Below are 15,736 nucleotides of genomic sequence, written 5' to 3' on the forward strand. Positions count from 1 at the left end.
CCCTGCACAGGTCTGGACATGCCACTTGTACTGGGGCCATCGCCCACCTGCATGTTGGGAGTGGGAGACTGTCGCCTCTGTAGCTGTGTTCCACCAGTCTGTGCCCTGGGTACACTGGTGTGGGTATGCCTCCCCTGGCCTGCTGGTCTTGACTGGGTGTTAGGGGTGACAGTTGTTTCCTGGGTGGGGCTGCTGCATGGTGAAAATCCTGGACTGTGTGAGGGGCCTGCCTGCTCATCAGTGTCCAGGGATCCTTCGCAAATGTCTTGTGAGGTGGCTCTGTCTCCCTGGAGGGCAGTGGCACTCCTTGTCCCGTCTGTTAGGGTTGCATGGGTGGTGGTGCCTGTTGGGGGACATACACATGTCTGTTACTTATGCACGTAGGCTTGAGGTGTACAGGACTGTGCTATTTTGTGCTGGTGTTCCTTTCAGTGGCCTTCCAGGGTGCCTTTGTGAGGCTGACATAGCATTCAGCGCCAGTGGATGGGTTACATTGTGGTGGGGGGTATTGTTCCATTGTGGGTACATGCAGGGGTGGGTGGCTGTGCACAGTGGGAGTGATGTGTGCCTGTTAGTGGGATGTAGGTCATGCAGGGTGGTGGATATGGTGGGTAATGGCTGGGTGGGGTGTAGGTCCAGGTGGGTGTGGGTGGGGTTTGGTGGTGCATGCATTGCAGCTGTGGTGTATATGGGGTAATTGTAGATGACTTACCCGAGTCCATTCCTCCAGTGAGTCCAGTGAGTGCCTCTGGGTGCAGGATGGCGAGGACCTTCTCCTCCCAGTCAGTGTAGTCGGGTGGTGTTGGTGGCGGCCCTCCCCCAGTCTTCTACACTGCGATGTGGTGCCTAGATGCCATGGCTCTGACCTTCCCCCGCAGATCGTTCCATCTCTTCCGGATGTCGTCCCTGATGCGTGGATGGTGTCCCACTGCATTCACCCTGTTGACAATGGTCAGTCACAGCTCCTATTTCCAGGCGATGGGTGTGTGCTGCACCTCGGCCCCGAATTTTGTGGCTCCTCCTTCAGGATCTCGTCCACCATGGTCCTTAGCTCCCTTTCAGTGAAGCATGGATTTTTTGGGGGGGACATGGTGAGTGTGGTGGATGGTGTCGGGACTGGGGACGGGGTAAGGGTGCTCCTCATCGGGTCGATGTGCGTCTCCTGTATGCTGCCGTTCGCTGTCTGGCTCTGGTGCTCTCAGTCTTCTTGGCCTACTTTCGTTGCATGGGATTGTGGGGTATGCCTGGGGTGTTTTATGGGGTTCTGGATGTGTGTCAGGTGTGTGGGTGATACGCCTGTCCAATGTGTGCACTTGTTGCTGTTGAGTCCACTTGCCGCCCGTGGTGGTCGCAGCCGCTAATGGTCGTCCGGCCTCCACTGTCCGTCGAGGTGATTTGTGCATCATTATTTGGAGGAAGGGATGTGGGAGGGGGGCGTCATTCCAGCCGACAGAGTCCTGGCGGGGAGTGGTGGTCTGGGAATTTTTGGCTGGGTTGGGGTTTTGCGTTCAATATATGGCAGATTTCCATTCACCGCCAACGGCGGAATTCTGTTCACCGCCGACACGGCGGTCGGCAATCTTTCCCGGCATTTTCATCATGACCGCCTATATCTTTGTATCCCCATTAGTGAGAAATTTGGGTCAGTATGGAGAGGTTCAAAGGCAGTATTTTAGTGATCACAACCCCTTACTGTCTCCCTAAACTTTTCATGCAATAAGTGCACATCGGCGATTGGTGGGCTGGTACGTCTGAGAATAAAAGATCAGGGCAGGAGAATTTGCTGGAGACAGAAAAGCATCCCACAAGTAGTGAAGAGGATGGTGAGCCAAAATGTAAATCTGATAAAGGAGAGTCTTTTGGCCAAATCTCCACCACAGGGGGAAGTGATTGAGGCTGCGAATAAAGTAAATGACGCCATCAAGGAGTCCATGACCAAAAATTAAGAGGCCATTCCTAAGCATCAGGGAGGATTGTCGGGTAGGCTCTCATTATCCTAATGAGACTATTGGATTTTGTGCGACGGAATCGCCTGTGGTGTGGGAGACTGAGTCTGACCCACTACAGGTGACACTGGTCGCTACAATCTGGGTTTTGCTCTGGCTAACTAGCAGTGCCTCATATCCACTCAAGGGAAGGGATGTTTGGGCAGCCGAGCGCATGACATAATTGATTTCTCAGGGAAACTGTGGTCACTCAGGTCTCATCCGTTTCTCCCTCTCAGTTACATTAGTCTCACATACACAATGACAAACAGAGGCAGTATATGTTTCAATAAGGTTTTTAATGGACCGCTTGCGTCTTAGATAGCAAAGCATGTGCTGCAATAGGGAGGTCAATACAGCAGGACAAGATTAAAATTGTGACAAGGAGAGTGAAGCATAGGAATAACGCTACCATGTTGTTACTAGAGTCAATAGACTAATTCCTACCAAGGCTATATTAGAGCACAGCATGTTAAGCTCTAATTCTGCCCTTCAGGTTCCCCTGGGAAGACATCATTCCCCATACCTGAGCAAAGGCCTGAGGTCTACATAGGCAGCTGTAGCGAAGCATTTAGCAATCAACATACAGTTGTGGTTCTCTGGCTGGAACCGCCCTCTAACGTGTAAGGGACAGGGAAGTGTTTTTATAATAAAACAGCTGATGTTCTGACAAAATGTCCCTACATAAGGATGTGTGTTTTTGATTGAATGTCAGAGACAAAACTTGTACCACGTTTACCGGCAACCGATCTTACTGCAGCCTTGGAAGAAGCACAGAGTGAGCAAGAATGTCTCGTTTGAGAACGTAGTGCTGGCCTAGGCAAAAACAGCTAGATAGAGAGAAATAAAACAAGACCGCAAAAGTGGCTATTGTACGAATAATAAAATATATCTAGGTTAAAGTGCACAGCGGCAAGCCCAGTATGCTAAAATTACGTGCATGGAGCTATAACTAAAATGGCTACACAACGGGACCAAAAATTAAGAGGCCATTCCTAAGCATCAGGGAGGATGCTTTGACAAATCTTGTTATGCGGTGAGGAGAACCCTGAAGAGGGCATTGAAGGTACAGCCCAGAGATAAGGTCTATGGGGGTTATTACAACTTTGGAGGAGGTCTTGATCAGTCCCAAATGTGACGGATATACCACCAGTCGTATTATGAGTTCCATAGGATATAATGGACTCGTAATACGGCTGGTGGTATATCTGTCACTTTACCGTCACTGTTGGGACGGATTAACACCTCCTCCAAAGTTGTAATAACCCCCTATGTGTGTAGAGTGTGGGCTCACTATAAACTCGCTCTGAAGGTGAGAAAACAGCAGATCAAGGAGCAGGCTTGGGAGGATCTGGAGCAGGCGTTGCGCTGCAAAAACTCAAGCCTGTTCTGGAAGGTAGTAAACAGGGGTACTTTTGAGGCAGAAACTGATGGGCTGGGCTCCAATGTTCCCCCTGACATGTGGGTGATTTACTTTAGTAGGATTTTAATGGGTGAAATTCAAGGGGAGGAAATGGATGAGCTATCAGGCTATACCCCAAATTTGGCAATCAGATTCACAATAGATGACGTGTTGTTGGCTATGCAGGAGAGCTCAAGCCACAAAGCGCCGGGCCCTGAAGCAATTCCATTGGACCTATACGAAAGCTATCCTCAGATGTTTTAAATGTGGCAATGATGGCAGGAATCCCTTCCTCATGGAAATCCACTAATTTACTCACTCTGGGACTCGTTGTAGGCCAATGAATCTTTTGACCCTGATTGAAGACACCTTAGGACGAGATAACTAATCAGCATGTTAATCAATATGTCAATAACAACATCAATTTTTACCATAATAAGGCAATTCAAATTAGTCAAAGACATTAATAAAACTCAGAAACTACCATGACCTTGCAGTCATGAGTAACCACACCCGTTTAGTACTATTATATGAAGTTTATTCCCTATTGATTACAATTCTACTAGCAAGTTTATTAGGGCCAGATGTAGCAAAGGTTTTTACCCATTCTGTGTCTATGGGAAAAAGTGTTCGTTCATATGGCCCTTAGTCTCAAAACCAAGAAACACATTAGCATAGTCACAATATGGCAACTCTGATAAGATTTCATAAAGGCAAGAATTACGAATATTAGAATATAGCACGACATCTACCTAGGTTTTCCTTAGCAGAGTATCATTATCACATTATTCAACAAAGCATAAATTCATTCATTTCTCTATTTGCGTCTGTTTGGTGAACCCCTCATCTAACCTCGAATTAGCATTGGCATGTTGGGCTTCATGCAAAACAATTTAGCAACACCAATTTAGAAAACATCTGACTAGGGTCTCTGTCAAAAGAAGCAGTTGGTACCTAGAAAGGAAAAGCAAACAGACAATTACAATTTCCCCTCCGTAGTTACCCTCCGTATTGGGTCAGCATTCAGGTTCGGTCTTCGTCCTCAGGACATCAGTTGATTTGCCATCAGGAATTTAGCAGCCGGATAAAGGGCACTTCCCACATAAGGAGGTAAAGTGTAAATGGGCAATATAAGGGCAAGGATGGTTTGAAGAACCAAACAGCAAAGTCTCTATGCAGAGTAACAAAGTGCCTGGGTCTTAGCAAAACGCAACAGCATCTCCCTCTCCTCTATCTCCTAGTCTCCTATTCTGATTTACTTCCTTGTAACGAGGGTTTTTATCCTTTTTCCGTTGTACAATCCCCTAAAATTTTATTGGTTCGGGTCAGTACCGCACTATCTCTCTCCAATAGGGTTTTAATGACTTCATTAAATTTGTCACCCCATAACAGTTCTCACGTAGTTTATTGGTCCTTATGCTTGACGTCTTCAGCGGGTAGAATGTCCGGTATGATTTCATACTCTTGTGATCCTCTTTGCATCTTTATTCAGTGGTTCCATTGTCCGTACCGGTTCAGGCGACCTTGTACCTGCGAGTAGTCTACACTACACTGTCCTTCAGCAAGTCAGCACACTGCACGTTAGAAAAACACATTTAATATGAAACCAGGCAGCTAGGCCTCGACTCATGCTAACTAAGGCCGAATGATTTATTAGCAAAACTTTAACATATAGGTGGTCATTACACCCCTGGTGGACGGTGTTAAAGTGGCTGTAAGACCGCCAACAGGCTGGCGGAAAAATGTTTGGAATTACGACCGTGGCGGAAACCGCCAACTAAGACAGCCACTTTAACACTCCGACCGCAACGGCGGTACAAACAAACAGCTCGGCGGTCACCGTCAACAGACAGGCGGAGGACAGTGTACCGCCCACACTATTATGACAGGCCAATCCGCCACCTTTTCCCGGGCGGAAACACCGCAGATAAAAACACGGCGGAAACAGGTATTTTGAAGAAAAAACGCTCACCTCTACACACTCCACGAGGAAGGAGGACACCATGGACCCGGAACTCCAAATTCTCCCTGCGATAGTCTTCCTGCTCCTCTACCAGGAGCACCAACGCCGGCGGCGAAGACCACGGGGAGTACTGCACCTACGACACAGGGGAGGGGGGAGGAAAAAAAGAGGGACACACACACGCAACACCCCCACCCCCACCCTCACCCACTACAACACACACACTAATACATATTTATACATTATAATTACACCCCCAACCCCCCCCGGAAGAATGCAAAGACAAAAGGAAATGAGTGTAACCATTGTAATATATCAAAATTCAGTAAGCAAAAATATACATATATACACTATTAACAAAATATACACCAAGATTATTAGTCCAGGTATTGCACCATTCATAGTCCGTGGACCACTGGGCCCAAAATGCATGGGCGAGGCCAACACACAATACCAGATCAAAACAGAGAGAACACTGCAGGGGCATCAGATAGAAATACAACAGGCACCTCAGGGGGAAGGGAAGGGGGGGCACCTCAGCCGGATGAGTGCACGACGCCAGATCCACGAGGGGCCTCCATGCCCATTGATGAATCCTGGGGAGTGCAAAGCCACAGTCTCTCAAGTCTCTACAGTGGGTGGTTTGCACACTGTTCCATCCTGGGGAGTGCAAAGCCACAGTCTCTCAAGCCTCCACAGTGGGTGGTTTCCCACTGTTCAATCCTGGGGAGTGCAAAACCACAGTCTCTCAAGTCTCCACAGTGGGTGGTTTGCCCACTGTTCCATCCTGGGGAGTGCAAAGCCACAGTCTCTCAAGTCTCTACAGTAGGTGGTTTGTCCACTGTTCAATCCTAGGGAGTGTAAAGCCACAGTCTCACAAGTCTCTACAGTGGGTGGTTTGCCCACTGTTCCATCCTGGGGAGTGCAAAGCCACAGTCTCTCAAGTCTCTACAATGGCTGGTTTGCCCACTGTTCAATCCTGGGGAGTGCAAAGCCACAGTCTCACAAGTCTCTACAGTGGGTGGTTTGCCCACTGTTCCATCCTGGGGAGTGCAAAGCCACAGTCTCTCAAGTGGATAACATTCTCCACTGGTTTCTGGAGGGGGCTTTGTACCCAGAGTGCTTCATCCTGCCAAGGACTGATGTAGTGGATGTCTTTCTCCACTGGTTCTGGAGGGGTACTGGTGCCCACAGTGCTTAATCCTGCCAAGGACTGATGTAGTGGATGCCTTTCTCCACTGGTTCTGGAGGGGGACTGGTGCCCAGAGTGCTTCATCCTGCCAAGGACTGAGGTAGTGGATGTATCTCTCCACTGGTTCTGGAGGGCGACTGGTGCCCAGAGTGCTTCATCCTGCCAAGGACTGATGTAGTGGATGTATCTCTACACTGGTTTTTGAGGGGGACTGGTGCCCAGAGTGCTTCAGCCTGCCAAGGACTGAGGTAGTGGATGTATCTCTCCACTGGTTCTGGTGGGGGACTGGTGCCCAGAGTGCTTCATCCTGCCAAGGACTGATGTAGTGGATGTATCTCTACACTGGTTTTTGAGGGGGACTGGTGCCCAGAGTGCTTCAGCCTGCCAAGGACTGATGTAGTGGATGTATCTCTCCACTGGTTCTGGAGGGGGACTGGTGCCCAGAGTGCTTCATCCTGCCAAGGACTGATGTAGTGAATGTATCTCTCCACTGGTTCTGGAGGGGGACTGGTGCCAAGAGTGCTTCATCCTGCCAAGGACTGATGTAGTGGATGTCTTTCTCCACTGGTTCTGGAGGGGGACTGGTGCCCAGAGTGCTTCATCCTGCCAAGGACTGATGTAGTGGATGTATCTCTCCACTGGTTCTGGAGGGGGACTGGTGCCCAGAGTGCTTCATCCTGCCAAGGACTGATGTAGTGGATGTATCTCTACACTGGTTTTTGAGGGGGACTGGTGCCCAGAGTGCTTCAGCCTGCCAAGGACTGAGGTAGTGGATGTATCTCTCCACTGGTTCTGGTGGGGGACTGGTGCCCAGAGTGCTTCATCCTGCCAAGGACTGATGTAGTGGATGTATCTCTACACTGGTTTTTGAGGGGGACTGGTGCCCAGAGTGCTTCAGCCTGCCAAGGACTGAGGTAGTGGATGTATCTCTCCACTGGTTCTGGAGGGGGACTGGTGCCCAGAGTGCTTCATCCTGCCAAGGACTGATGTAGTGAATGTATCTCTCCACTGGTTCTGGAGGGGGACTGGTGCCAAGAGTGCTTCATCCTGCCAAGGACTGATGTAGTGGATGTCTTTCTCCACTGGTTCTGGAGGGGGACTGGTGCCCAGAGTGCATCACTCACCCCGTGACGTTCCCTGTTGCGTCAGTGCCCCTGCCGCTCATGGGCTAGTGGTGCTTGAGTTGGCGGTCCTTGCCCTGTTCAGCGGTCCTTGACCGGTTAAGCGGTGCTTGAGTTGGCGGACCTTGCCCTGTTCAGCGGTGCTTGAGTTGGCGGTCGTTGCCCTGTTCAGCGGTGCTTGAGTTGGCGGTACTTGCCCTGTTCAGCGTATTTGCCCTGTTCAGCGGTGCTTGAGTTGGCGGTCCTTGCCCTGTTCAGCAGTGCTTGCCCTGTTCAGCGGTGCTTGAGTTGGCGTTCCTTGCCCTGTTCAGCGGTGCTTGCCCTGTGCAGTGGTGCTTGAGTTGGCGGTCCTTGACCTGTTCAGCGGTACTTGCCCTGTTCAGCGGTGCTTGAGTTGGCGGTCCTTGCCCTGTTCAGCAGTGCTTGCCCTGTTCAGCGGTGCTTGAGTTGGCGGTCCTTGCCCTGTTCAGCGGTGCTTGCTCTGTGCAGCGGTGCTTGAGTTGGCGGTCCTTGACCTGTTCAGAGGTCCTTGCCCTGTTCAGCGGTGCTTGAGGTGGCGGTCCTTGCCCTGTTCAGCGGTGCTTACCCTGTGCAGCGGTGCTTGAGTTGGCGGTCCTTGCCCTGTTCAGCGGTGCTTGAGTTGGCGGTCCTTGCCCTGTTCAGTGGTGCCTGCCCTGTGCAGCGGTGCTTGAGTTGGCGGTCCTTGACCTGTTCAGCGGTGCTTGAGTTGGCAGTCCTTGCCCTGTTCAGCGGTGCTTGCCCTGTGCAGCGGTGCTTGAGTTGGCGGTCCTTGACCTGTTCAGCGGTGCTTGAGTTGGCGGTCCTTGCCCTGTTCAGCGGTGCTTGAGTTGGCGGTCCTTGCCCTGTTCAGCTGTGCTTGCCCTGTTCAGCAGTGCTTGAGTTGGCGGTCCTTGCCCTGTTCAGCGGTGCTTACCCTGTGCAGCGGTGCTTGAGTTGGCAGTCCTTCATTGCCCAGCTGGGCTGGGGCTGGCGGTCCTTCATTGGTCAGCTGGGCTGTGGCTGGCGGGGCTCTCCTGGGCAGGTGGGCTGTGACTGGCGGGCTCTCCTGGGCATCTGGGCTGTGGCTGGCGGGGCCCTCCTGGGCAGCTGGGCTGTGGCTGGCGGGGCCCTCCTAGGCACCTGGGCTGTGGCTGGTGGGGCCCTCCTGGGTATCTGGGCTGTGGCTGGCGGGGCCCTCCTGGGCAGCTGGGCTGTGGCTGGCGGGCCCTCCTGGGCAGCGACGATGGGGCTGGCGGTGGCCTCCTGGGCAGCGACAATGGGGCTGGCGGTGGCCTCCTGGGCAGCGACGATGGGGCTGGCGGGCCCTCCTGGGCAGCGGGGATGATGGCGGGCTTCTTCGCTGTGCTGCTCCTCCCAGACTTGCCGGGTTTCTTGTGGCCTGTCCCTACCTTGGGAGGAGTCACAGATGAGTCCACACTCCCACCGGGACCCCTGGGAGCGGCTTGGGTGGCTGGAGTCTTCCCCTCTCCTGCCGGGCACCGGCCAACTTCTGGTGCTTCACAGGGGGGGGGGACTGGCTGTGCTGTGGCTCCGTGACACACTGGCTGTCCTGGTGGCCGGTGCACTCCACATACCTGTGACACCTCAGATTTTGTGGCTGAGGTGCTAGTTTGGGACCTATGAGTTGGACGGGGGGTGGGAAATAGGTTAAGGGTGGGCAGGAAAAGTTGTTTGGACACACTGGGACGGGTAGCTGGAGGGGGTTTGGGAGTGGAGGAAGAGGTGGTGGTTGTAGAAGGTGTACGTTTTGTGGCTTTGGGTACAGGTGCATGCGCTGGAGGCTGTGGTGAGTTGGATGTATGTTGGGTGGGTGTGGGCCTGCGTTTGTGTATCTTCGGAGGGGGTGTCACAGACACACTGGGAGAGGACACAGGGGACGTGAGCAGGTGTGGTGGTGGGTGTGCTGGTGCAGGACGTAGTGGCTGTAGAGGTAGTGTATGCAGGTGTGATTGTAGACGAGACTGGGAGGGAGGAGGGAGACGACGAGGAGGGCGACACAGTGGAGTCAGTGGATGTTGGTGTGTCTGTATGTGTGTGTTGCTTGCGTGAGTGCCTGTGGGATGTGTGGTGCTTATGTTTGCCTGAGCTTCCCTAGTGTGGTGAGGTGTGTGCAGGCTGGTCTGATGGTGTGCTTGGGATAGGCAGAGGTACAGGGGATTGGGTCTGGGTGGAGGAAGTTGGAGGGGGGAGGCTAGACACAGGGACAATGGCTGCCATCAGTGCTGAGGCCAGAGTTTGAAAGGATCGGTGAACGGCCGCCTGACCAGAATGAATGCCCTCCAGGAATGCATTAGTTTGTTGTAACTGCCTTTCTTCACCCTGGATGGCATTAAAAATGGTAGACTGCCCAACAGTGAGTGACCTGAGGAGGTCAATGGCCTCCTCACTGAGGGCAGCAGGGGTGATTGGGGCAGGGCCTGAGGTGCCTGGGGCGAAGGTGATGCCCACCCTCCTGGGTGAGCGGGCACTGGGCGAAGGCTCAGGGGCTGCTGGGAGGGCGGTGCTGATAGGGGGAGTGGTGGCTGTACCTGTAGAAGTGGGGGGCACAGATGTTGCCACCACCACAAGGGAGCTCCCATCGGAGGACGAGTCCGTGTCGCTGGTTTCAGCTCCTGTCCCTGCTGTGGTGCTCCCCTCGCCCTCCGTCCCACTGGTGTATTCTGAGTCCGTAGTGTGGCCCTCCATGGCCATGTGGGATGCAGCTCCATGTGTTCCGGTGCCACTGCTCCTCCGCCTGATGATGCTAATGCACACAAGAACAGGGAGACCACAAAAAAAGGGGGGGGGGCAGAAGAAAGACATGTTGAGTGCATAGATTACTGATACCGTTGGCGGACAAGACAGACACAGAAGCCCCCTGCACTACGACACGCTGTTGGGCTCTACAGTGCAGTTCCTGGGAAATGGCCTACAAGGAAATGGACAACATCTGCACACATAGATGACACAGGTGCATGAATAGCTGTACTTGGCACTCTACAGAGGTGGGGTGGGGGGCTACAGGAGAGGCCTAGCCTACAGATCTCGCCCTGGCCTAGGGAAACCCACAGCCCTCCTCCCCCACCCAGACACCTCCACTGCGCGCAAAGTCAGCTGAATGAGAGTGTACTCACCCCCTTGTGTCTGCTGTGATGACCTCAAGTGCCCATCCAACACCGGGTAGGCCACCGCCAGGATCCTGAACATCAGGGGGGTCATGGTTCGACGGGCACCCCTCCCACGTTGGGAGGCCATCCCCAGCTGAGCCTTCGCCGTCTTCTTGCTCCAGCGGCGAATGTCCTCCCATCTCTTCCGGCAGTGCGTGCTCCGTCTGTGGTGGACCCCCAGGGTCTGGACGTCCTTGGCGATGGCACGCCAAATATCCTTCTTCTGGTGGGCGCTGACCTACATGAAATGTACAGGGTACGAAGGGAATTAATTACCGACTGCGCCGTCAAAGTGAGTGACCCCCATCCCTACCCTTGTCATGTGGCACATGCACTCACTGTCTTTCATGCACTCAGAACTCTGCCCCCTTCCTTCTTACAACCAGCCCTCTCAACACAGGCATAGCCCATACAAAATGCTCCCTGTGAGCCTAGAGTAGCGTGTACTGGGGGAGGACCACATCGACAAGCTTCTCCAACTCCTCCGATGTGAAGGCAGGGGCCCTTTCCCCAGACGCACGAGCCATTGTCTCTTCCAGACCGAGGTCACAGCAGCACTTGCAGTGTAGGTCCTCTCCTGTCGAAGATCAGGCATCGAGTGATTGAAGTGATAGAATATGGCAGTCACGTCCACGGTGGTGCATACCATCACCGCCGGCGTACATCGTCATTGGCTCCTGGGACCCATAGGGTCCAATGTTAACCAATGCAGCATTGCGCCGCGGTCTTCGACCGCCTACCGCGATGGTGTACAACGCCAGCGCAGCTACCTCACATCCCATTGTCCCACTTTACAGGTCAGGCAGCCGCCATTTCAGGGACCCACATGGCCTAATAACCAACTGCATCACACATACCTAGGCCTAGTCTCAACACACATACAGGCCACATTTTGTGTATGAATGGTGTTCTGTGTAGACTGTGGGTACATACCTCTGAGTTGTTTGACTCTGTGCTCGATGTTGTCCTTCATAGGCACCGTCTGCTGGGACATGTGAGGAGATGGTGGAGTCCTCCGGTGTACCGACTGCTGGTGGACCTGTCGACAATGTAGGAAAGAAATTTGATTATCACCTACAGGTTTGACTGTGCTACAATCCAGGAACTGTGTACCCAGTTGGAGCCAGACCTGATCTCAGCAATCCGCCATCCCACAGGAATCCCCCCTCAAGTGCAGGTGCTATCAGTGCTCCATTTTCTTGCTAGTGGGTCATTTCAAACAACTGTGGCCAAGGCATCAGGGATGTCCCTGCCTATGTTTTCCAACGTATTGTCCAGAGTGTTGTCTGCCCTGCTGAAACACATGCGGAGCTACATCGTTTTCCCTCAGGTGGAGGATTTGCTTATAGTGAAAGGTGACTTCTATGCCCTTGGACATATCCCCAACATCATAGGTGCCATTGATGGGACCCATGTGGCTTTGGTCCCCCCCCACAGGAGTGAACAGGTGTACAGGAACCGGAAAATGTATCATTCCATGAATGTACAGATGGTATGTTTGGCAGACCAGTACATCTCCCATGTGAATGTCATGTTCTCTGGCTCAGTGCATGACGCCTACATCCTGTTGAACAGCAGCATCCCTTATGTGATGGGTCAACTCCAGAGGCACCGTGTGTGGCTATTAGGTGACTCTGGTTACCCCAACCTGTCATGGCTACTGACCCCAGTGAGAAATCCCAGGACAAGGGCAGAGGAACGCTACAATGAGGCCCATGGGCGAACTAGGAGGGTGATCGAGCGGACCTTCGGCCTCCTGAAGGCCAGATTCAGGTGTCTGCATATGACAGGTGGATCCCTATTCTACTCACCAAAGAAGGTGTGCCAGATCATTGTGGCATGCTGTAGGCTTCACAACTTGGCTTTGCGATGACAGAGCCTTTTCTGCAGGAGGATGGTCCAGATGGCGGTGTTGTGGCAGCTGTGGAGCCTGTGGACAGTGATGAGGAGGAAGCTGAGGAAAAAGACATGCAGAACAGGGACTCAGTCATCCAGCAATATTTCCAGTGAAACAAAGGTGAGAATACATTCCTGCCTAGTACATGTACTTTTACACTTCTACCTCTATCCTGTCTGTCGATTTCAGCCAGTGTATGGTCACTGAGTTTTCACTTTCCCTCACGATTTCACAGATGTGGGTCCCACTGTGTGACATCTGCTTTGTTTCCTCATGGACTAGAGCTGTGTGACATAGGTATGTTGACATAACATTTGAAAGAGCATTTTGTCACTGTAATTGCTACTACACTATTTCGAAATCACAGACAGACTCCAGATTGTTTTGTGCTTTAAGTGTGTTTATTGAAGTGCTCAATATTGGAGGGGGTAGTAAAATGGTCAGGGGTGATGGTGGAGGAATGCCATGGCAGAGTGCAGTCTATTAGTCTCACAGGTGCATTGCCAATATGGGCATAGGAAGTGGAGCTGGGGCAGTTTCAACATGGACAGGGTGACAAAGAGGGACAGTGGGATGACAATCAGGGTGGTCTCATTTCTTGGCGGGGGTCTTGGCATCGTGCTCTGTCTTGTTCCTGGATCTCAGGGACTGTTTGCGGGGTGGTTTTCCGTCTGCAGTGGGTGGGGTGCTGGTGTCGTGGTCCTGTGGCAGGGCGTCCTGTCCACTAGTGCCGGCGGAGGTGGTGGGCAGTTCATCGTCCATGCTAGTGTAAGGGGCCCCTTGGAGTACCACAGTGTCCCTCCTGGTGTTGAGTACTTCCTTCAGCACCCCTACGATGGTGCCCAGGGTGGAGCTGATGGTTCTGAGTTCCTCCCTGAACCCCAAATACTGTTCCTCCTGCATGGGCTGGGTCTCCTGAAACTTGGCCAGTACCGTTGCCATCGTCTCCTGGGAGTGGTGGTATGCTCCCATGATGGAGGAGAGGGCCTTGTGGAGAGTGGGTTCCCTTGGCCTGTCCGCCCCCTGTCGCACAGCAGCCCTCCCCGTTCCCCTGTGTTCCTGGGCCTCCTACCCCTGGACTGTGTGCCCACTGCCACTGCCCCCAGGTCCCTGTTGTTGTTGGGGTGGTGGGTTATCCTGGGTTTCCTGTAGTGGTGGACACACAGCTGATTGACGTGTCCTGGGGACGGAGGTATGGGCCCGCTGGGTGGGTGCTGTGCTGGTGTTTCCAGAGGGGGGAAGGTCTGTGGTGGCCTGTGCCTGTGTGAGGGGAACCGACTGTCCCGAGGCCCACGATGGTCGGGGCTGGTCATCTAGATCCAGGTGGACAGAGGTACTGTCATCACTGTGGGCCTCTTCTGTGGGTGGAGTGGACATGTCTGGACCTTCCTGTCTGGTGACGTTGGGTAGTGGTCCTACAGGGGTGGAAAGGCATGATTATTGCATCTGTGTGTGTCATGTTGTGCAATGGGTGGGTGACCGTGTACCCCAGTGCTGGCATTCCTGTGTGGGAGCTTGTGTGATGATGGTTTAGGGGGGTGTATGGGTATGTGCAGTGGGCATGCTTTGGTGATGGGTGTCCATGCGTTGTTGTTGCATGCAGTGCTTGGTGTTGGGATGGGTGGTTTGTGATATTGGTACATTTGTGAGGAGTTGGAGTGATAGGGGTGGGGGCGAGGGTGGGGTATGTGATAGCATGCAGGTAGGGTGGGGGATGTAATAGTTAAGATTTGACTTACCAGAGTCCATTCCTCCACCGACTCCTGCGAGGCACTCAAGATGCAGAATCGCCAAGACCTGCTCCTCCCATGTTGTTAGTTGTGGGGGAGGAGGTGGGGGTCCGCCGCCAGTCCGCTGAACTGCCAGGTGGTGTCTTGAGACCACGGAACGCACCTTCCCCCGTAGGTCGTTCCACCTCTTCCTGATGTCCTCCCGATTTCTTGGGTGTTGTCCCACTGCGTTGACCCTGTCGACTATTCTTCGCCATAGCTCCATCTTCCTTGCAATTGAGGTGTGCTGCACCTGTGATCCAAATAGCTGTGGCTCTACCCGGACGATTTCCTACACCATGACCCTGAGCTCCTCCTCCGAGAACCTTGGGTGTCTTTGCCGTGGCATGGGGTGGTGTAGGTGATGTGTGGGGTGGTGTGTGTGGTGATAAGTGTGGTGATATGTAGTGGTGTGTAGTGTGAAGTGCGTGAAAGTTATGTGGGTGATGGTGTTGTGTGCCTGTGGATGCTAGTTTGTTGATGGTGGTGTCTCTCTCTGGCCTTCTCTCTGTAATTGTGGTCGTAGGGGTTTGTGGGTGTGTGTTTTATATTGCATTGGGTGTGTGGGAGTGGTGTGTGTATGTGTATCAGGTGTGTGTATTTGGAATTGTCCAAAGTGGCTCTGTTTTGGAGATGTGTGTGTATTTTGAGCGCGGCGGTGTGTACCGCCAATGGAATACCGCGGTTGAAAGACCGCCGAGTGGATTCGTGGGTCGTGATAGCGTGGGCGTATTTCTGTTGGCGTGACGGTGGAGGTTTTGTTTTCACTAGTTTATCACTGACCTTTGGTGTGGCGGACTTGTGTGGGTGTCTGAATTTTGTCGGATTCCGAGATGTGGGTCATAATAGCTGTGGTGGAATTCCACGGCCGCGGCAGTGGGTTGGCGGTCTTCTGCACGGCGGTAAGCGGCTTTTACCGCCAATGTTGTAATGACAACCATAATCTTTTATTATTAGTGCAAATCATATTCTAACATAACATTTTCATCATTATTTATCAGTTTCATTAGTCATTGTATATATTGACGGCCACTCCCCATGGGCACATTTCAAGTGCACATTTAGCAAAATACATTAATACATTTTCTATGCGGCATTATGATGCATTAGTTCATAAACATTTCATATTAATTTCTAAGTATATAAGCTGCGCTCTCTCAATCCTAAATTCTATCACCCAATCTCACTCTTAGACTACTCTGTGAAAATACTGAGGCAATTATTATATGGTGTATTGAGG

This window comes from Pleurodeles waltl, chromosome 8, assembly GCF_031143425.1.
Source record: "Pleurodeles waltl isolate 20211129_DDA chromosome 8, aPleWal1.hap1.20221129, whole genome shotgun sequence".
Taxonomy (NCBI): Eukaryota; Metazoa; Chordata; class Amphibia; order Caudata; family Salamandridae; genus Pleurodeles; species Pleurodeles waltl.